Source organism: Anas platyrhynchos, chromosome 5 (assembly GCF_047663525.1).
Source record: "Anas platyrhynchos isolate ZD024472 breed Pekin duck chromosome 5, IASCAAS_PekinDuck_T2T, whole genome shotgun sequence".
NCBI classification, from domain to species: Eukaryota; Metazoa; Chordata; class Aves; order Anseriformes; family Anatidae; genus Anas; species Anas platyrhynchos.
Window position 1 is genome coordinate 8,359,025 of NC_092591.1, and position 22,658 is coordinate 8,381,682.

Below are 22,658 nucleotides of genomic sequence, written 5' to 3' on the forward strand. Positions count from 1 at the left end.
TGTACATCTCATTTTGAAGACTAAATGATGAAGTACTATTAATTAGGACAAGCTGCCTCATTTTGAGACCCAGGGTGTTCACCTTGGGCTTCAAACCAGTCCACATCAAGCACAGCCTTCCTGAATGGTCTTGCTCTCAAATAATGACAAAATCTGCTTATAGCACCTAGCGAATCCCTGTCTTGTTTTAAGTGCTGAATGCATGGAGTGGCAGGCTGGCAGTGGCTTCCCAGGGAAGTGTCACCACCGCTCCCTGTCCGGCCCAGCAGGCCTGCACAGCACCCATAGGCCCCCAATTCAGCCCAAAGCAGAGTAAGGTCTCTTTCTTTACTGCCTTCTGGGAGAAAACTTTGTGTGCTGATTTCTGCCAAGCTGCTCAGCCTTTCCCTGTGAAGGTGCTGTCCCTCATATGGGCTTGTTAGCAGGCTGCAGGCCTAGCATGATCTCAGTGGTGATAAAACTCCCAGACAGCATCAGGGCAGGATGACTTCATTTGTGTCACGCTGTCAGCCGCTGCCATAGCACCAGGTACCCCATGAACCCTACGAGGGCAAGGCAGGATTGTCTCATTTCCACAGGCCCCACAGGCCCCTTGGTGGCACTTTGCTGGGGGATCAATGTGCATTGCCCACACCGGGTCGGCCATTTTCCTGCCCTCTCCCCTGGCCTCATGGAGGTCTGAGACTCTCTGGGAAGACCTGTCCGTGATCCCCAAGGGAATGCCCCGCTGGGAACAGCGGGCCCATAATAGTGGGAACTGATTTGATGAGCATTGCTTCATCCATAGGCAGAGGTCAGGGAACCCAGCTGCTCACGAGAGCATCTGGGTCAGGCTGAGCTGCCTGGCTGCACACCCCTCATTGGGACAAGCTGTCACATTCCCTTCATGCTGAATGAAAACCAGGCACACCCGACGTGTGATACAGCTGATCTCCTTCCGACATCTGCTCTGGAGCGAGACAAATCAGTCCCAGCCCGTCTCTCTCAGCTAACTATGAGAGGAGGCAAGGGGGACTTGCTCCAAGTTAGATGAGGTGAATCCCAAACTAGGTAGGCAGCACCTGCATCCTGCTGCATCTGAGCTTTGCTGCCTCTCACAGAGGCTTTGCAGAAGGATGCTTCTTCTGGAGATGGTGGCTGAGAATGAAGGGGAAGCAGAGAATGGATACGGGTGGGGAGACAAAGGGTGGGGAGGTGAACAGTTCTGGTACAGCTGCACCCAGGCTCCGTCTCAGACTCTTCCAACTGCCGTACATTTAAAAATGTTTATTTCGGTAAGCCAAAACATACAATAAACCTGCTAAGATTGCTCTCTCAGCAATGTGGTGTTCAGGAATCACTCACAGCCAAACAACATGGTTGAAGACGGCTTCATTCATTTTCTGAGTTCCTACCCTGAGCAGCAGCATGCAACACCATGTCTGCATAACGCAGCGACCTCTTGCAACCAGACTTTGCAAGAGCCAGTCTATGTGCAGCTCCCCTCATCCTCATTTCTGGCCATGCACGGCCTGGCTCACCAGCACTTTGTATATAAGATCATGTGTATTTTACAATGTACTGAGTGCCCCCTTGCATGATAGTCAGACAATTTTATGGATGTCTTTGGGGCACCACCACCTCTGCCTGTCCCCCATCTGCTCTCCCCAGCTTCTGTTTCTGGTGCCACCCTGGCTCTCACACCCATGGCCACCTGTAATTAACTGCTGGCTGATAATTGCTCTGCTGCAGCTTTGCTTCTTCCATCCCCACTCAAACCAACACTCCTACACCAGAAAAGCTTTTACTCTGTTCCTCCAGAGCTGAGAAGTGCAGAACAAAACCAAAAGGGAAAGCAGTTAAATAGGAGGAGGTCTGCCAAGCTGTGGTGTTACAAATAGCTGCTCTGTTGACAGCTCCATTGCGAGGAGGCTCTACTTGTACCCCCACATGCTCAGTGCTTCTAGAAATGCTGCTGTTGAAGCAGATTGTGTCTTTCTGCTTCTGAGAAGCTGGTGGGTACCATGCTATAGGAGAACACAAACAGAAGTCTTGAAACTAAACAACATCACAGGGGAATGAGATCTATGCTTGCCTTGTGTTTCTTGTACTCTTTTCCTTCTTCAGTGCAATACATTGATTTTTGGTAATTATTAGAGCCAAATGCTGTTTCTTCACAAAGGGTCTGATTCTGTTTAGCAAATATCAATGCAACCCTGAGCCAAAGAAGTAACATGAAACAATATCAGCCCCTTGGGGGAAGCACTGGGGAGCAGCAGCAACAGCACTACTGGAGCAGGGAGACTTAACAAAGTCTGTAACACAGCTAAAAAGAAGTCATTATAATGCAATTCAGCTGCCCAGAGCAGATGTTGGACCTGCCCACTGCTTAAAGGGGAGGCACAGCTAGCAGTGAGCACAATATTGGATGCAGCCAATTAACATGGAGAGCAACAACCCAGAGTAGCTAAACCTCTGTGGTGAGAAGAGGGGAGTAAGGGGTTATGTCCTGCATCATCCTACAGTGCCTGTACCAGGGTCACTCAGGTCACTCAATTTTGGCAAGGGGTTGTTAAGGAGAGTCCAAAATGAGTTGGTGAATTCAAGTCACTGCACTTCATGGGCGTTTTCCTGCCCCACATCACCTGCTTGCCAGGCTCTCTCCATTAACTGTTGCACCCAGCCCTGGGGGAGCTGGGAGGAGGAGCAGCTTTTCTTCATCTGCTGTTTGATCTGTAGTGCCCTGACTTAGCCAGCAGCTTTCCATCGCTCCCCTCTGCTGCAGCTGCTGGAAGTTGCCCAGCTGGGGTGTTGGGCAAGAAATCAACTCAGCTGCCCAGGAGAGGCTGAGGGCTTGTGGACTGCTGAAGTTTGAAGGGTAACTGAGCGAAGGAGTCAGGTCTGCTCTTGTGCAAGGCAGAGTTAAGGGAAAGGATGTTGACACAAACCTAATTAACGGCATTAGGTCTTCGTGATTTGGAAACACCAGCATTTTACAGGTCAGCTCTTTCAAAATGGCAGGATGGGTCTTCTGGATCACTTCATAGCTGCATGTTCTCTCACTGATAAGGACAATTTCAGCTACTACAGAAACTTTTTGTTTAATGTATCCCCCTCAGATTTTAATGCCTAGACCCCAGCAGTTTTGAATTCCCGTATCACTGTTCTTGCCTTATACTTATGAACATACATATGTATATCTATGTACACATAGGATAGCCATAAGAGGGAAGAAAGCCAAGGAGTTTACAAGGTGACACGCAAAGTTCTGCACAAGGGCTGTAACAATGCCAGTCATGGCTACAGGTCAGGACACAACCACCTGGATAAGCAGCCCTGATGAAAAGGATGTAGGATGCTATGACAAATTTGAGCCAACCATATGCTCTCAGCTCAGATAAGGCAAGCCACATGCTGAGCTACACAAGCTGGAGCGTGGCCAGAAGGTTATATGAAGTTACCTTCCTCCTCTGCTTGGCATGGGTGAGGCCACACCTGGAATATCACTTTCAGTTTGGGGTCTTCCTGTTCAAGAGGACTGGAAAAAAGCTGGAAAGGGTGCTGTGGAGATGATCTTGGGTCTCAAATCCCCATGAAGAGACACCAAGGCATCTGGGCTTGATTTTTATGGCCAGGAGGAGGCTAATGACCAAGCAGATGGCAGCCTACAGCTGCCAGTAGGACAGTTAGAGTGATGAAGGAACCAAGCTGTTCTTGAATAGGAGGCAGTGGCCTTGACTGTGAATTGGGACGTTCAGGTTGGACAGATGGAAAGGGCTCTGCAGCACTGGAGCAGCCTGCTCCAACCCCCATCCTCCTTCTTCAAGGTTTTCTTTTTTTTGGGACAGAGGTTATCATTAGCTCTGTTTCTGCTGTGAGCCGTAGCACAGTGGAGACCCACATGCAAATCACAGATACCTCCTGCAAAGGAGCATGTCTGTGGTTACTTTCCAGTGCATGAGTAACTCAACAGAAGTGGGACTTCACCTCTGACAAAATCTGCTATAACCACTCTTCATCTGTGTTTTCAGGTGTGGTTTCCCTGCAGTGAGGCACCTGTGGCCATTTCCCCATCACTGAAAGTCCTTTTCAGCCAACCAGTCTTCTGTTTATCCACCAAATAATGTGTTTTGACTCTTTAGCAGAGCCAGAGCCTCAAATACATTGGAAGTGAGAGTGTGTGCATCTTTGTGTGGATGGATGTGTGGTGGAAGGGAAGGGAGAGGTCTGATTAGAATCAAACAGAAATAGACTCCTAATCTCTTCTCTTTGTACAGCAAATTGGAGCAGATAGTTTCCAAATGAAATCTGAGCTGATGCCAACTGCCTGTAAACTGGACCTACTTTAAAAATAAAATCTCCCCACCTGCTAGTCATCCTCATCTATATCTTCTTGAGTACAATCTCCTTTCACCCACAACCGGAACCAGAAACAAGCCAATAACCATTCACTGTTCCCTAAGACGTGGGAATTAAAAGTTTTGGTTGTGAACTGAACACAGCTGATGCTAACTGCTGACCAGGGAAAGGCTGTGGCCCCCGTGGGTCCTGATGCCTTCAAGAAAAATCCCCTTCCTTTTCAGGAGGACTGCTCTCCTACAAAGAGAAGTTAAATAAGAATCAAATGAGGACCAACTTTTACGCATCTCAAGAAACCCATACAAGTCACCAAAAGATGCCGGCAGTGTAATGGCTTAGATGAGCAAAAAACAGTAGAACTGTTACAGAAACTTTACAGGGATGGTAGAAGGAAGGAGCAACCCACGATGCACAACCGTATTGAATAAACACTTTGCACATTGCTGTAATGGGATTCAGCTGACCGAGGCATTTATGCGGGGAAGGAATCATGGCCTCATTGCAATCAATAGACACGCTGCCACCGACTCTAATGGAGCTCTGGTTTCATGATGTTTATATTGCAACATAAGCCAAGATGCCTGTGAGCTGTCAAAACCCTTTAGAGCCATTTGTCCCAACAACCCCACAGTATCATCCCCTAATACTCTATTATGCAAAGAGACCCCTTTTATTTTTATTAGAGCTAATTCACCAGATGGCTGCTCCCCCCTCCCCTCCCTGCTTTGATGTAGAAAATGCGAGCAAGTGATTTTGCTGACTACAGATCAAGGCGCAGCTCAGCACTGTTTGCTGTGCACAGAACATGAAAGGCAGAGCAGGGACCATTGGGCAGATCTAACATGTTTGTAAACAGTGACGAAACCTTCACAGACACATCCGAGGCGAGGTGAGATGCGTGTGGGCTGCAGGTACCACCCCTCCCAGAGCTGGAGGGAGGCGAGTGGGGAAGGGGGTGAATTTGTACATATTGATGAGAGATTAGACCTGCCGGTGACACTGAAAGCAAATTAATGAGAGAGCAAAAAGGCTTCAAAAAGGAAGGAGTCAAAGTAATGCAAATGGGTGATTCTGCCCTAAGAAGATGCTGGTGGGCACAGATGGGTGGATGTGCTCTGCAGTGACCCAGGACCCAGGTTGCGGTGCCAGTTTCACGGCTTGCTTTTCACGTAGCGAGGCTGTTAATTGCAAATTTCAACAGAAACAACAACAAAAAGCATGTAATGGAGCCAGAAAGTTTCAGAGCCAAAAAGAATGTCATTAAGAAATTAAAATTCAAACTCCCTGCAGCCTGCAAACACAGCCTCACCGCCTGCGAACAGCACTTCTCACAGAAAACCTGTCCTTTGCTGTAAAATGGTGTTAAAGTTGGAAAAGCAAAACCAACCGTAACTCAATCTCAAGCAGGCTGTAACTGTAAAGAAAAAAAAAAAAAAAAAAAAAAAAAAAAAAAAAAAACAACCAACAAAGCCAATTACAAGCAAACATAAACCACAACTTTCTCCAGAACTGTGATGTACTGGGAACAGGGTGTGCTCTGGTATTTATGGTGCAGCACAGTTTGGAAGAAACTTCACAAGCATTAAAGACCACATGAAGGGATGCTCTGGCTCGAGGTAAGACTTCATCTCACCCAGATGGCCACAAAAGGTGCAGAACAGCCATTGGAGAGCGGTGTCTCCCCAGAACTGCCTTCCCTGCCCACAGCAATGGGTGGCTTGAGGATGTCTTGAAGCAGGTGTGGGACCCTTGAGTTACCTCTGTGTGGTGCACGATGCCAGGAGCATCACAGCTCCTGTACCCAAGGCACATATCACCTGCTGCCACGCACAGGACATAAATGCTCTCACTGATGGATGGGCCTGTGTATTTATGGCATATTGCCATCATCGACATGAAGTTATAAGCATATACATGTACATTTTTAAAACAGAAGATTAATTTTATGTGATGCTGAAAGCAGCTGGGCTGGACTGTACAACAAATAGTTGTATGAGCAGAGTGCAATGGCATCCTTCTGAGCTACACACCTCTGATTCTCTGCTGTCTAATAAGTTGCAAGATATGACTGAAGGCTTTCCAGCTGTTGGGACACAATTGTCTCTACAGATTCCCCCATGTCTAATTAAGCTCATGGTTCAGCCTCCCCCATGGTGATGGTGCTAACAGGTTCTCTCTCCTGCAGAGGCTGCTTATTTTCATGAGAAATGGAGTGTAATATTTCTGGGACTTCTGCCTCTCTGGGAGATCTGAATAAAATGAGTCAATGGGCTTCAGGATTTACTGGGAACAGGGGACTGGCTGGTGGGTGTGTAGGAAAGGCATTGACTCACTGCCCGGATTCATCTGGCTCCTACTGGAAGCCAGGCAGAGCAGACCCTGGGGCAGCTCAGGTTTGGGAGAGGAGCTGGAGCTGATGAGTGCAGGCACAGCACAGCCTCCTCCTCAGAAACAACTGTGTTCACTCTGTTATGTGCAACTACTTCAATGAACAGAAAGAAGCCCTTGGCTTTAAAGGGGGTGAGATCATCCCCAAATATGCCTTCCTTGTGCTCTGGGACCATATGCAATGCTTTTTTCTCAGTGAATTCCCCACAGTTTGGATTCCCTGTTTGATAATTTCTAGCACACCTTGTAACCTGAAGCAGTTGGGGTAGCATTTTCCAGAGTCACCGTGAGGCTTATTCTTCCTGGCAAGGGGGTTGTGTAAGAGCTTCGTGGATGTGGAGCAGGGAGGTCAGATACTGCTCAGTGCTTGGCTTGATTTTTTGGGGGCAGACTTTGTATTGACAAAGAGAAGAAAGGGAACCTGGGAACCTGCTTGAAGTCTGAAGGAAGATGTAAGCCTTGTTCCTTCCCAGGCACAGGCATGGCTTTGGCATTGCTCTATAGAGTAGCACAGAAGGATGGTGATCACAACCACCTTGCTGGGGGCAGCAGGACCTCCCCATCACTGCCCACATCGGGGGAGCTCATGGAAGAGCCCACTGAAGCCCAGAAGCACTTCTCTGGAGACAGAGAGGCCTCCACAATGAGGGACAAGGGAGCCTCATTTAATCAGTAAAAGCTCCATTTCACCCCTGCTAGAAGAGACGGTGTAAAACACTTCTACACTGCTCTGGGACCTGCCCCATCAACAGACCCCAAGATCTTTGTCCTAGTGACACCGACATATCTGAAAGGGAGTTGCTGGTTTCCCTCTCCCAGGCAGAATGGCACGTTTGCATGAACAAAGTTAAACTGCTTGGTTTCCATTAGTAACACAAGCAGTAAAAATAGAGGACAGGTGTTTCTTAGGAGGTGTGAAAGATTAACAGGATTTTCTGGGATTGTGGATGACGCTGTCACTGTAGGGTATCTACTTTCTTTCTTTCTTTTTTTTTTTTTTTTTCTCCACCAAGAATATAGGAAAATTTTCAATAGCTTTCACTGGTGCTTACTGAAATTCAGGCAGGTTTGTGCCTGCTGTTACTGCCATCCCTGCAGGCAAAGAGTGCTTACAGCAAATACCCAGTTTGTTCGCCCCTGCAGATCCTGGTTCTGCTTTTGGAGATCCCCTTGAAACCCTCAGGAGCAATTAGCCTGGGACCTCTTCAGATGGGATTGCATGAGGAATAGAGGACCCCAACACAAGCATTTGGACACTGTTGGAACAAATAAAAAGGGCCAAATAGCTTAAGTCTGAAGTCATTTCAGCTCTTCAGATAGGGCCATTTACAGTCATTTGTAAGAAATGGTGAAGTTTTGTTGACAATACATGCTGGTAAGAGCAAACAAGTCCAGGCTCCATTCCTCACTTCCCACCCTCTAGCCTCCCTGAGCTACATGTCTGGAAGGCTCTTCCATGTGATTTTCTCTGAGAATCTTCTCCCAGTATCTTGGATGAGAGGTTTACCACAGTGGTGGAGGTTAACAGGTGGGAAGGGCAGGGGACAGGGCCGCTTCAGCCCCTGTGACATTATCCTCTGCTCTACAATTTCTGTGATTCTATGATTCTACTCCTCCCTGTGCCAAGAGGGCTGTGCCTGTGCACACCAAGGGCTCTGCAGAAGTCAATTTTCCATAATGTGAGCCAGCTTCAACAAATGCCGTTAAATATAACCTCAGTATCAAATGCTCAAACTCTCTGGATGAAGCTACTGGGCCCCATATTTGTGTACACGTCTTAAATACCTCGCTGAACCAGCTGGAAGCAGCTCTCTGTGTAAAAGCCGGCCAGGCATTCCCCCTCCTCCTTTGCATTATTTACCTCCCGCTTATGTCAAATGGTGTATTAGGGCTGTAGTGTAATATATAGCATTTGAACTTTTCTTTGTAGCGAACAATGTCAACAGACTGCTTTTCCTGATGAAAAGATCCTGAGCCCATAAATACTGCCCCGGCGTGCTGTATGTTGCTCCCATTGTATAAATCTCCCCGCAGCGCTCACCTCTGGTCCTGTATCACAGTGAGATAAATGCGGTGCTTAAGGCCTGATTTATTTCAGTCAAAGGACAAATAGTTTGATATCAAAAGGAGCTTCGTAACAATTAACATGACAGGCAAGGAGGATTAGCTGTTGCGATTTTCGGTGTGGTATAAGCAGGCAGGTGCTGTTATTTGGGCTGCATCCCTCCCCCACATCCCTTCTCATTAAAGAGATAGTTATTGTACCGCTGTGAAAAGAGCAGCTGCTGTGCCTGAATTTCCCTATCAGCCACTGTTTCTAGTGTCGGTATGAATTGGGGACACATTGTCGGGCGTTAATTAGCCCTGAGTCCCACCACCACAGCACTGCCCTGCTCTGACACACACCCTGGGATGCTGGCACTGAATCCACATTAATCCCCTTGTGCCTGATGGCTGGGAGACAACCTCTAAAAAAAATAAAAAATCTTTATACATTTATAGTATCTTTATATTTTTATAGTATTTGCAAAATGCTTGTCTTTATGCTAAGCAGCCAAATTAATGATGACCTTCACTCTTGACTCTAATAGCCAAGCTACTCTCTGAGTCCCATTACATTTTTTTTTTTTTTTTAATCTTTACTGTTGTTACTGACTAAAGTTTCAACAGATGAAAACCTACTGCCAAAGACATGAAAACCAGCTTACAGTGCTGGGCCCAAAGTTTGAGAAGTTGATGGATACGATTCAGCATATTGGACTGACTTTGGAGGCAGGTTGCCAGCAAAATTAAACATCACCAATCCCACATCACGACTGTAATCTCACTGCTATCACCAAAGGTGAATTTAAATCATGGAAAATCCCAGGAAATGTGGACTAGCCAGATGATCAAAAGAAGAGGCGCATTTCTTGGCAAAATGAGAGAATTTCTCACCACCTTCCCTAATCACACTCCTCTTCCCCTCTTTGCAGGATCTGATGAGAAGAGCAGATCTGTTTTCCCCACCTTGCCCCTGCTTTTTGCTGTGATCCTGGTTGCTCCCCTTAACCGGGTGAACTTGGTTCAAGTCAGGATAGGGACAGAGCATTTCTGTAATACAACTGAGTGCTTGAGCAAAGCCTTCTTGGTGGCCTTTTGCGTAGTGTGGCCAAAAATCAGAGCCCCCATAAGGCTGTAAAGGGGAGAACCAGTTGCTCCAGTAAAGCCATTCTGAGATGAGTTTGCAAAGCGATCTATGTCCAGATGAAGATCTTATGGTATTTTCTTCATGCTGACCATATAAACATTCTTCAATCTTGTAACTACATTATGCCTACTCAAAACACCCCACCAACACTATTTTTTCAGCCTTTACCTCAGACTGCTCCTGGAAGTCTAAAGCACCTGAGGAAAACCATCTTACTGACGAGCCCTGAAGAGTTAATCTCCCTGTGAGCTGCCTGCCAGCTGCTAGGAAGATCCATGCAGCGCAGTGATGTTTTCACCTGCTGTTTGTGTAGCCTGTAGCAAAGACGTGGAGTATTTTTGTCTGGAAGTTTTGCCAGCCCAGACCCTCCCAGAGCGAGTGATCTGAGAGGTGTGCAATTGTGTAAGGGGAGACCACAAGAAAAAGCTTAGCTGGAAACACTGCAGGATTTCTGTTTGAGAAGTGCAGAGAAGCTCCAAGTGGCCTTGAACTTTAACCCAAATACTGAGATTTGCTGCTGTTTCTTTTAATCTCTTTTGTTCTTATTCCATGCAGTCATGAGCAGGGAAGATCAAGTTTATTATCTCCAGAGTTGGGCACATACAAATCTAAAGTGGTGCTGCTATCAATTCGATCACAGCTAGCACACAAGAAGTGAATTTGTGCCAGAGTTAGTATGTGTTGGTTACTGACATTCGGGTAGACTTCAGCTTAAAGATCAGAGTCATAGACACATAGAATGGCTTGGGTTGGAAGGGATCTTAAATATCATTCTAGTTCTACCCCTCTGACATGGGCAGAGATACGAGATTGGGTTGCTCAGAGATGCATAGATGTCATTTTACTACTGTCAAAGAGATCAGTCCTAGATCTGGGCTTTCCTTTCTACCCAGACCATACCTGCAGAAACAATAACAGCACAGCTGTTGTCTTCTTAGTGACTTCCACATGAACGTTATACCACTGCCTCTGCAGCCCTGTAACAGCAGCTGGCACCAGATCACAGCATTTGATTTAAACCCCACTCCCTGTTAAATAGACTAAAAAAAAATAAAAACAATACCGAGAGAAGACTCAAGCCTGTTTTTTTTTTGTTTGTTTGTTTGTTTTGTTTTGTTTTGTTTTTCCCTAAAAGAGCACAATGATTTTTTTACACTAGATAACTTGTCTTCCAAGGAGAAAAAAAAAAAAAAAAAAAAAAACACAATAAGAAGCTAGTACCAGGTCCCCCAGGAACAGATGAGAACAGTGACTTGCTTTGTAACATTTGTTATGTGCACTGAAACATCCACTCAGGGGTCTTTCAGGAGATGATTTTCCCACCCTGCAAATATTATTTTTTAAGATTAAAAAAAAAAAAAAAAAAAAAAAAAAAAAAGAAAAATCTGGACCTAAAGAGGGTAAAAACATCAAAAGCTAAACACAATTGAGAAATGAAAATCAGAAAAAGGCAATTCAAGTATCAGAAATATTTCCCTTTGACTCAAAGCAACCCTAGTTTCAAAATATTTTTGTTCTAACCAGTGTAATTAATTTTCTAGGCAGAAAAAGCAACCAGCATTTTTTGTTTTGAATATGTTACAGCTAATTCACTGTTTCAAAACCCTTTTCTCTAAAGAGAAAAAAGGGAGAATAAAAAAAGTTGAAAAATGCATCAAAACTGACCATTTCCCACAAAGCCAGTTTTCATTTCTAGGAATCAGCATTTCTGAACAAAACAAGGCACTACACAACTTTGCTGAGCAGCTCTATTCAGGCAGGAGCCGAGGCCAGCAGGGACACTGCTTTAATGTAATGATGCAGTTGCAGAGAACAAAATGATTCTCTTTCCCCCAGCGTGCGTATGCATAGCACAGAAATTCTGAAAGGGTGGAATTACTATGGTAATGACCAAATAGTTGCTGCATGCTTATGCAGATTGATGACCAGCGAGCCAAATCCTGAGGTCTTTACGTCAGTGAGGCCCTGCCTGCTCGAGAACCTCTTAAAAATTGCAGTCCCACTCCAAAGAAGTGAAAATATTTCTGAGGCAAATAGGAAGAAACCCTGTTCCTTTTCCACATGGGGATGCTGTTTTTAACAAGTCAAGATTGCTTTTCCGAATTGTGCAGTGGGTAAGGGGAAATGACCCCGAGACTCTGGAAATGATTATGGCTTAGACCAGGTTAAACAATATCCATCCAAGCATTACAGTGTGCCATGAACAGCAGGGTTAAACTGGTGTGGAAGAAGGGAGAAGAAAATGGTCTCCTTGTTGTGCCTTCCCATTCCCAGTAGTGTCTCGCCAAGCTGACAGGAAAGATAAAGTTCGCTCTTCACTCCACTTAACTGGTGCTGGGAGAGAGATTCGCGCCCTGGAGAAAAGGAGACACGGCATCAGTCGTGACTTCTTGGCATAAATGAAAGGAAATTTTGACAGGCATAAAAATGTTATTTTCTCATGAAAAGCCGCTGCTTCTCTCCACAAATGGGGATGTTTCTTGGGAAAGAAAAAGAACAGGGGAAAGAAAAGAGCAGTCTCGGTCTGGTGCCAGTTTATAATAATTCACAGTATTGCCCATTTCTCACTGCATAATGATCTCCAGCACAGGAAATGATGAACTCTTATTTCTGGATTCACATTTTAAATATCAAAATAATTGGGCTGGGGAAAGGTCATCTCTTCCCACTGCTGTTAGCCGCCCTCCTTCGCTGTGCTCCTGTGAAAGCTTTTAGCACCTCATAAGGGCGCACAGCGTCAGAGGACCAGAGGAGCCACGGCTGAGTTAAGGAACCAATATATGCAGTCATTTCTTGGGGCACAGCAATTAAATGCTTCACCCTGGTGGGTTAAAATCATGGTATGGCATGCTATGGATGGGATGCTTAGGGCAAGGACCTCCTCATGAATGAGGCCTCCTCAGCCATGAGCCACCAGCCATATACATGGTGCTGGACTATGGGGTAGGCTCAGTCATTCGTGTCAAAAAACAGTCTGTGGATCTTGTTCGGATGAACTTTAACCACAGCCTTGACCTTTTCCAGAAGAACAACGCAAATGCAGCCTGGGTGGCTCTGCAGGCCCCAGCACCAGCTCTAAGCACAGGGACTGTGGGGCTCCTCTCTCCCCTCACTCCATTTAATCCCAGTTTGACTCTGTGGAACCTTACATGTCCCTGCATGGTCTCTATCCCATCCTCCTTGCCAGCTCTGCCCTGAGATAAGCCTATAGGCCTCAGCCCCAAATCTTGCTAGTGAGGCCTAAAACGTAACCCAAGCCCAGAACAGAGGATGTTCTACTCTAACCTAGGCCAAGGATCACTAAAGCACCCACCTCCAATCTTAAATAACTTAAATGATTCTCCCAATCCTTCCCTGGCCTGAAAGGAAAACCATTTCTGTTTTATTTTGTTTTGTACCGCACAGGGCCAAGTTCAGGGTTCAGCAGAGCATCTGTAAATCAGCCATAGAAAGAACCGGCAATGCCTACACTTATTTAAGCATTTATAGTGCAAGTGCATGCATGTTTGTTTAGTATGCACACACACAGAGCATGCACAGACACTCTTATCTTTCTCTGAGAGTTGATGCTCTGGTTGGTAAATAGCAAATCTGCTTTGCCCGGGAAAGTCAGGGTGATATTAACTGTAGGGCCTGTTATTTCTTGCCACCTGAATGGTATGCCTGGTGTCAGGCTGGTGTGTCTTTATTTCTAAGTGAGTCATATTATACAAATCAATTGCTAATTCAATTAATCATGAAAAACATGCAAAAGAACATCTCCAGGAGCTGATTTAGAGTATGTTATGTATGGGTGATTGAGCAAAGAAAGTTAATCTGGGTCAGAAGACTTTGATTTTTAATTCTTAATGTCACATATTTCCATTCTTTTGAACTAAAATCTGACTTACAATTTATTTTTCTGAGGGTGCAGCTTTATAGCTCCATTGGCATTGGCATGTGTGGTCATGCATACTGAGTCTGTTCTCTTATGCCTGATGAACAAGAGCTTTTATGGATGCACAGATCAATACAAGCTTAAGATCTATAAAGAGTTGCCTGGCAGTATTTATATTCAGGACACATCTCATTGCATTTATCTACAAAGTTGTTTACAGAAGGTGAAATTATGATTTTATTTCATTCTTCTTTCTGTTACTCTATTCTGTGAGAAAGAAACAAATAAACAAACAACAACAAACAACAACAAAAACAATAATAATAATTTTTAAAAAAGTAAAATACACCAAAGATTTTTATCTCCTGAGTTCTGCTGTGGTTTCTGGCCTAAATCTTACAAAGAAAACTCCAGATGAAGTGAGTGTGTGGTGCAAAGCGATGCCTCCATCGTGACTTGTATGGAAGGCACCACAGGAACTCAGCAAACAGTTGCATGTGCCTCATGCAAAGGAGATATAATAAGGGTATAAAGTGACTCTGCTCCAGTGCGGGGGCAAATTCACAGATTCCTTCTGGAGTTCCAGCTGGGACATTTCTAGGATGTTGGAACCTCAGTCATATAGAATCAGATGCCAAGGATTTCAGTCTAAGTTGACAACACATGCATATGTCCAAAATAAGATGCTGAGCTTCCTCTAGAAACGATGGAAATCTGACATTTCAGTTTTGTGGATCGCCATAGGAAAGAAAAAGTGTTATAAACAGCATGTGTGTGGATGCACAAAGGTAGGAGGAAAGGTGTAAGAAGTTTCCATTGATGACTGATACTATGGGCAATTCTAGCCTCTGATTGCCTTTGAATAAAAAAGATAAAAATGCTCAGATAAAAAGATTGAATCATGGAATGAGAGAATAACTCAGGTTGGAGGTGACCTCAAGAAGTCTCTAGTCTATCCACTTTCACAAAACAGGGTCAGCTGTAAGATAAAACAAACAAACAAACAAACAAACAAACAAAAACTCTCACCTGTGTCTGAGTAACTAAAAAGACACCAGGTGCTCCAAATCTAGGACAGTGCTCTTAGGTAGACTGTTTATCTATCTATCTATCTATCTATCTATCTATCTATTTATTTATTTATTTATTATTACTACTATTTTATTATATTTTTTAATATTTTATTTTATTTTACAGGAAATTCATGATGAGCTGAACAGAGAGGTGATTATCCTGGGAAGAAAGTTATTAATTCCAGATGAGGAGAAATCCCTAAAGGGCACAGGCTGTCTTTGTGACTTTGAAGAAGGTCAGCAGCAGAGGAGCTGTGCACAGGGAGGTTTCCAGTTTCAGAATGAGATTTTCTTCCGACATAATCAAATATACACTAAATGCAGGGAGTGGGAAATAAATGTGTTAAGAGGCAAGCACAGCATTATCAACACTTCATAGAGCAGAACTACTCAGGGAACATGAGCAGGTAATGCAGGTAATGGTGATGGATTCCCTTATCACTCACCCAGGTAGAAATGGCTGAGCTGTTATGCAGAGAGGCATGGAAGCACTTAGGCAGATAATCAGAACACAAAGACGACCCCACAAGAAGAGCATTAGCTGCTAACAAGCCTTGCTATGCTTTACAGCCATGCACCCCACTGCAGCTTCCTCAGCAGGAATGTTATAGGCAAAACGCTTTCCTCAGTACTCATCATCCTACCACCCAAGCGAGGAGGGAAAATCTGGATCAAATTCCCTTTTTTTTGTTGGTTAAACAACATTGCTCTGATTATGTCTTGGATCTGCCCTGCTTCCTTGTAGCACATCTTCCAAGGGCATAAAGTATCCTGAGACTCTGAACCTGCTGGTAGCAATGAAAGTGTGAGGCAGAAGCTAGATGATGCTGACTGGTCAGACATCACTAACCTCTCCAGACAGAGCTGGAAGAGACGTTAAGAAGCCACCGAGTCCATCTCCCCTGTTCCAATTTATTGGTAAAGCATGATTTTCTGGTTAAAGTAGAATCAGGCTCCTTGAGTCCATAAAATTGATTTGTAAGACCATTAACCCAGCTGCCCCCAGAAAGCTCATAAACCAAGATGGTGCACAGAAGCCAAGTGTTCAGGAAGGCCAGCCTCGAGCTGTACAACAATTTTCATCTTTCGCCTTTTTATTGCTATGATGTGCTGAATGGTTCACCACATCCAGGATTTTTCCCAGCCCAGTGCAAAAGTTTTAGAGGCTGTTTGTCTGAAGTATCTTACCCAAAGGAGGTTTGCAGAGGTGTGCATGTTCTCTATCAACCCCCCTCTCATTCCAGCAACAGTGAATTAATTTCGGGTGACTTATTCCCGAGTTATCTTTCCTATTCATCCGCTGGCTAGTCAACATGACAAAGATGGTGTTGCTTATTCCTTTCGAGATACCTAAGATTAAACAACTTCATAACCTGAAGAAATGCCTACAATAACTCCTCAGTGAAATTGGTGATCTCACCCAATGCCCAGAGAGGTCGATAGAGTCTTTTCATCATATCAGATCAGCTCTGTAATTTGCCCTTTTGTTGAAATTTACAGATGCCTTCCCAGCTGGCAAATCTGATGATTCTCCATAGCATCCTTTCCAAATGTTTATACAAGATGTGTTTCACTTACACATTTTTCACTTATGGAGTTTCAATTCTTTCTTTTATAAAGCCCTGTGATGAGACTGGAGTCTCCCAAATCCCATCTGCTTTATTGTAATGAATGGGATTACGATAGGGATTTTTTATTTTTTTTTCCTAAACAACATTTGGCTTTATCTATCTGGAGCTTGTAGTATGGTAGTGGGGTTATAAAGTCCTCAGATCTTGACTTCTCTTCTCCCATCCTCCTCTGGCTGCTCTGGCACTTGCAGGGGTCTTCACCTTCAGGGCACATCTCCCGCTGACCTGACTGCTTTGGCCAGCAAAGGGAGGATATTGAAGGAGTGATTTTGGGCTTCATTGTGTTTTATTAGCTTGTATGCTAGTATGTGCTGTGCATTTAATTAAAGATCCTGCAGGATGGTTGAATGTGAAAACAAAAATCCTGAATAGGCTGGGTCTTAGAGGCAGTTTCTTCTCAGGCTGTAGTGTGACCATGCTTTGCTCTCATGGTGCCGATGACCAAAAATCAAACCTGTTTCATTTTCCCAGCCTCTTTCCCTCATCTCAGCTCTCCTCACAGTGGCAAATGTCTCCTTCAGCTTCCTGGGGAGGGGGATAATTCTCCCACAATAGACATTGATCTCTCATTAGACTCCATCCTGTTAGTTAAAAGCTGTTTTTACTCAGGCAATCCAGAACTCATTTCCAACCTTAAAAGGTTACACTGTTGGATACTCACCCAGGGTATAATTTTTAACCACTTTGTTTACTGAATCTACAAAAGCAGTTACTGGAAGTGTTTGTATACAGTAATTTCTCCATAGGCTCCCGAGAGCAAGAGCAGATGATCCAGGCGGTACTTACTGTGGTCAAGCTTTTTCCTAATCCTAGGAGATGATATTATCCCATTTCACAGAAAGTCTGTCCATGCCACAGTGGATGGAGGTGACTGCTTAGGGTTGCACAGGGCAGACCAAGGCCAGCATCACAACCAGGGACTGACTCTCCCAGGTACACAGTCCTTGCTGTGAGATTAACTGGCACATAACTGAATTCAGCCAAAATTTCAACTCAAGCCTGCATGTGTTTCTTACAGATGTCCTGTTGCTTTACCACAGCTTACTGAGTTTTTTAATGGACCTGCAGGACAGCCTCCTGCCTCCTGCCAGCTGTATCTGCGCAGCCATGTCCAAACACGGGGCCAGGAGATGCTGGGGCCTTGAATTAAATTGGAAAAAAGGAGGAAAATCTTCTTTCTTAGACTTGGTCAGGGCTCTCTTCATGTGTGTGTCTGAGTGTGTGGGGCCACCCGCAGCATCACCAAAAATTCATTTGTTAAAGTGGGCCCTGAACCTCAGGCAGGGCAGACCTTTTTGGCTGCAAGTTTTTGCACAGGCCCAATGTCAGTGTTCAAGTTTGATTCATCAGTCTCAGTGGACTACGATGGCTGAAAATAGCTAAGAATTTGGCCCTTTTTTTTCCCCTCTTAATCAAGTGACAAAGAACTTTTTGATGAACACTCTTTTCTTAGCACTTTTTACCCCACTCTGCTGTTTCATTGTGTCTTTAACAATACCAGCTGCTTCCCTTCAAGGACTGGTCTTCTGAAAGTGAAATGCCTCTTATCCTGAAGCATCTCTGGATGGTGTCCATTATTGATTTGGAGATGATGATTGTTGCAGTAGCTGTCCCTGACTCCCTGCACCACTTAGAGCATTTCTCCTTCAAGTTAATAATAGGCAGCAAAAGGCAAGGAGGAACTCAAGGACTGGCTCTGTAACATGACTGTGCATGCCAGGCACACTTAATATAATGCATATCAGGGCAGCTCCCATCCCCTCCTTTTCCCCAGGGCACTGTGATATATTATTTGATATATACATTTTCCCCCTTACAATGGCTCAGGACACATTCGCCAGAGAACTGCATGAATTTTACAGTTTTGATTGACATGTGACACTGGCTCACAAGGAGGGGAACAACCTTCCTTGCAAAGGAGATCACCATCAGATTTCCCAAAATAGAGACAGTACTGGGACCTCTGGGACCTCCTCGTTCCTTTTATATCCTCAAGCACCAGGGACAGCCTCTGGCCAGTTGGCCGAGTACCTCCAGGCTAAAAATATCGCTTCTTAGCTGGAGCCCTCACTGCACATGCTGCAAGAAAGTGACAGCTGAATTTGTCGATTCTCCATGGGAAATCTCCTTGGCAAGGTCTTGCTCATGGCCGAGGATGCCATGCAATGTTCATCTCCTGGGATGACAGGGAGGGACAGCATGTGGGCAGAGAGCTGCCCACAGCTGGCTTGTGAATGCTTCCAGTTTGACCTTTCACTCCAGCAGCTGAAGCATGGAGGTGGAAAATGAAGAGTAGGAAATGCTCCTTAGGCTATTTAGAAGTGCAAACACAAAATTAATGAGTGCCCATGAGGTCATCTGCAATTCTGCTGTCCCTACAAATGATTTTGCCACTGACTGGACAAAGAGAGCTTTGGACCAAAGCAACAATACTTTGGTGCAGGCATCTGTCCTGGTTTCAGTTAGAACAGAATTAATTTTCTTCCTAGTAGCTGGTGGAATGCTGTGTTTTGGCTTAGGATGAGAAGAGTGCTGATAACACCCCAATGCTTTAATTGTTGCAGAGCAGTGCTTATACTAAGCCAAGGACATCTCAGCCTTTTGCTCTGTCCTGCCAACGGGCAGGCTGGGGGTGCAGTAAGAGCTGGGAGGGGACAGACCCAGGACAGGTGACCCAAACTAGCCAAAGGGGTATTCCATACCATCTGACGTCATGCTAAACAATATATAGGGGTGGCTAGCCGGGGGGAGGGGGCCGGACTGCTCGGGGTTAGGCTGGGCATCGGTCAGCGGGTGGTGAGCAATTGCATTGTGCATCACTTGTTTGTACATACTATTATTACTTTCATATTATCACTATTGTATCATTATTATTATTATTGTTATTATTATTTTTGTTATTATTATTTTCCCTGTCTTATTAAACTGTCTTTATCTCAACTCACGGGCTTCACTTTCCATTTCTCTCCCCCGTCCCAGAGAGGGAGGGGGGAGGGTGAGCGAACGGCTGCGTGGTGTTTAGCTGCCGGCCGGGTTAAACCACGACAGCATCCAAGAGTTTCAAGGAGAGTCAAAGTGTGACCTGTACAGGAAGAACCTTTCTTCTCCCATGCTTGACAAAACCTCGATGCCATTTCACTGATGTTCACTAACAGGTAGATATCCCTGCAGATGCTTCTTCTTTCTCCTGCCCTATTGAGGAAGTGAAAACTGAGAGATCTTTCATACATTGGTTGTTGGAAGTAATGTGATGCTGGAGCTAGAAGAAGAGATAAGTAGAGTTTAGAGGACTTTGACAGTATAGGTGCCATCAACATCAAATATCAAGCAGTGGCTTTACTGGTTTCTGAATCACAATCCTTCTTTACTCTTTTAAGCACAAAGATTCATTGAAAATCCCTTAGTCAGTGCTATTTTTTTTTTCTGTGAAAACTGACATAAATGATGGGGGACAATATCTTCATATTTTTGAAATGATCGCTAGTAATGAATAACTTTATTTCATGTCAAAGTTTCCAAACAAAACATTATATTTTAGCTGTGCCTAAAAAGTCTTGTTAGCTTAGTTTACGAGACCACTGTTTGCACTGGGAGTCCTTTCCCCAGGCACTCTTTTCACTTTTCACTTTCCTTTTCCTTTCCTCTCTTCACTTAGTTGCCCTGGTCATCTTTTTTCTTTTATCACACTGGAAATTCTGGGAGGCTATTTCACAGAGGCAGAAAAGTGGGAACAGATGCACAAGGTTCTACAGGCAGTTCAGAGCTTGAGTAGGAATCAGTCCAGATATCCTGGTCTCCCATTCCAGTGCTTTTGTCTGCAATTTTTCTATCTGCTTACGCTGATCTGAATCTACATTGGTATAGAAAGGAATGGGTTCATATTCCCTCCTCCCAAACAATATGGTGGTTTATGCAAGCACTAGCACAAAATGGGGCAGGCAAGTGAACCAGGGAGCTGCTTTGGCTGAAAATTAATCATTCACAGCTAATCACATCAGACATATCTTTCAAAACTAATCCAACTGAATCCAGCACTCTCAAAGTGGAGAAATGATGGACAGCCAGAGTGCTGAGGTGAGAGTATGGGACACATTTTTGGGACTTGGATCGATCCCCTGGAGTTAGCCATAGTCATCTGAAGGCCTTGTGCTTAGAGGAGTGTTTGCAGTACGTGCTAACCTCGTCATGATAGTTTTGGTCAGGAACTTAGTTAGAGGGAAATAGCAGGCTGGACTGCAATGTGAAGTAGCTGCTAAAGTCCCTGTGGTCTTGGAGGTACTCAGGGGGTCATTAATGAACCTGCACTGCTTCTTCAGCATGGCCAGAGGAAGGCCAGGGGGAGTATTTCCACCTAGCTTCAATCAGTGCTGCTGACTGCAGTGCAGTGCAAGCACACTCTGAGTCATGCGTCTTGCTCTGCCTCTTATTTATCTGCTCAGATCTCATTAGTGTGAATTTGGGCTCAACAGCAGGAAAGCTCTGTCCTTGTTTCTGTTTGTGGTTTTTATTATTTTCTTTATTTCTTTCTTTCCTTTTTTTTTTTTTTTGAAACAAACAAACAAACAAAACAAAACAAACAAACAAACAAAAAAACAAAAACAAAACAAAACAAAAAAAAAAACTCCTGGCTTTTCTGTGACAAGTTCTAGTGGAGATTTGAATAAAACCAAAGAATCTTATAAGAAATAATAGATCTGTATGATGAAGTCAAAGGTTGTCTCTAAGTGCCTGTGTTGAGCTCCAGGAGGGATGTGCTGAGACAGCCATGGGGCTGTGCACCATGGGCAGGGCCATGAAGTCCTCCACAGGGGTGATTTCACGTGGCTCCAAGGGCAAAGACTCTGCTGATGTCTATTTGTTTGGCATTTGGTCTAAAGCTGGCAGCAGATCCCCACTCCTCTCCCCCCCCCCCCCCCAAAAAAAAAAAAAAAAAGCTCTCTATCAGAAGGAAAGAATTGATATTACACATCACAGTAATTGTCACTGCCTCCTAATTAACTCTCTCCTGCTTCCACGTCCCTGACACCTTCTCCTGCTGTTTATTGAGACTGTCTGCATGCAAGAGAAAAACAAACCTGCCAAAGCCATGCGAGCCCCCTCAGGATTTCCCACTTTGTCAGAAGCTGCCGAGTTGCAGGTGGGAGCAGCGTGCTGGCAGTGGCTGCACGGCTGCTGTGCTCGTCCCTGCTGATGGCTTTGAAAGCAACGTCTCCACATGAAAAAGAGACAAATGCAAACCACATGACTGGGGAAGCAGGGGATGTCAGATGGGGAAGCAGAGCTGCCTCCTAAAGCAGTCTGCAGGAGTCTGCTTCTCTGCTCTCCTGCCTCTCCCTCAGACATGCTGCAGATGGGGTCCGGATGTGGCCGGGGTCCAGATGCCGCCTGCCCCATTCCTCCACCCCATGTGCCTGGGGGACACGTCCTCCAGCTGACACCCCATCCTCACCAAAGGCTTTTCCAGCACAAAGAGGAAATGTGAGGGTTTTTTTTTTTCTGGCTCTGAATACCTGCTGTGGTAGGGGGTGGCTTTCTCTGCTTGCTTCTCCCCACCACCAGCCGAATCTCCCTGGGTCACATTGCCAAGGGGATCTACCTGATCTGAGTGAACAGGTTGAAGGTGTGCCTCTGAGGGACCCTGAACAGGGAGCCCAGGGCTGACAAATTTAGAGAAAGACGTCACTAGAGAGGAAAAAGGCATCATGCTGCCTTATTATTATTTCAAAGATACCCATGTAACCAGAAGGAGGAAGGGACAGGAGGCTGGGTGGCATTTGGGGTCTGTGTGTCACTGAAGACACTGCAGAGCCCCCATTACCAGAATGAGCCTCCCTTACAAGCAACTTGGATCAAAATGTCTGCTTAGAAAGAGCTGAGACATTCAGCATCTTTTCATGAAGGATCCTGCTCTTGGGTTTAGCCAGTGTCGAACATCTCTCTTATCTCCTTGGTTGTTCAGCACTGCCTTTATTGGAAAAGCTGGGCAGGGGCTGGAAGATCTCGTATCAAACAATACTTCTTGGCAGCACACTAAAAGGGTTAAATTGGTTTTTCAGCAATGGGCACAAAGCTCAGAGCTCAGAGCTCTGACAGGGACGTGAAGAGAATTTTTGGTCACTGAATTATTCTTATTGCTCTTGGATTGCTGAAGAGCCACAATC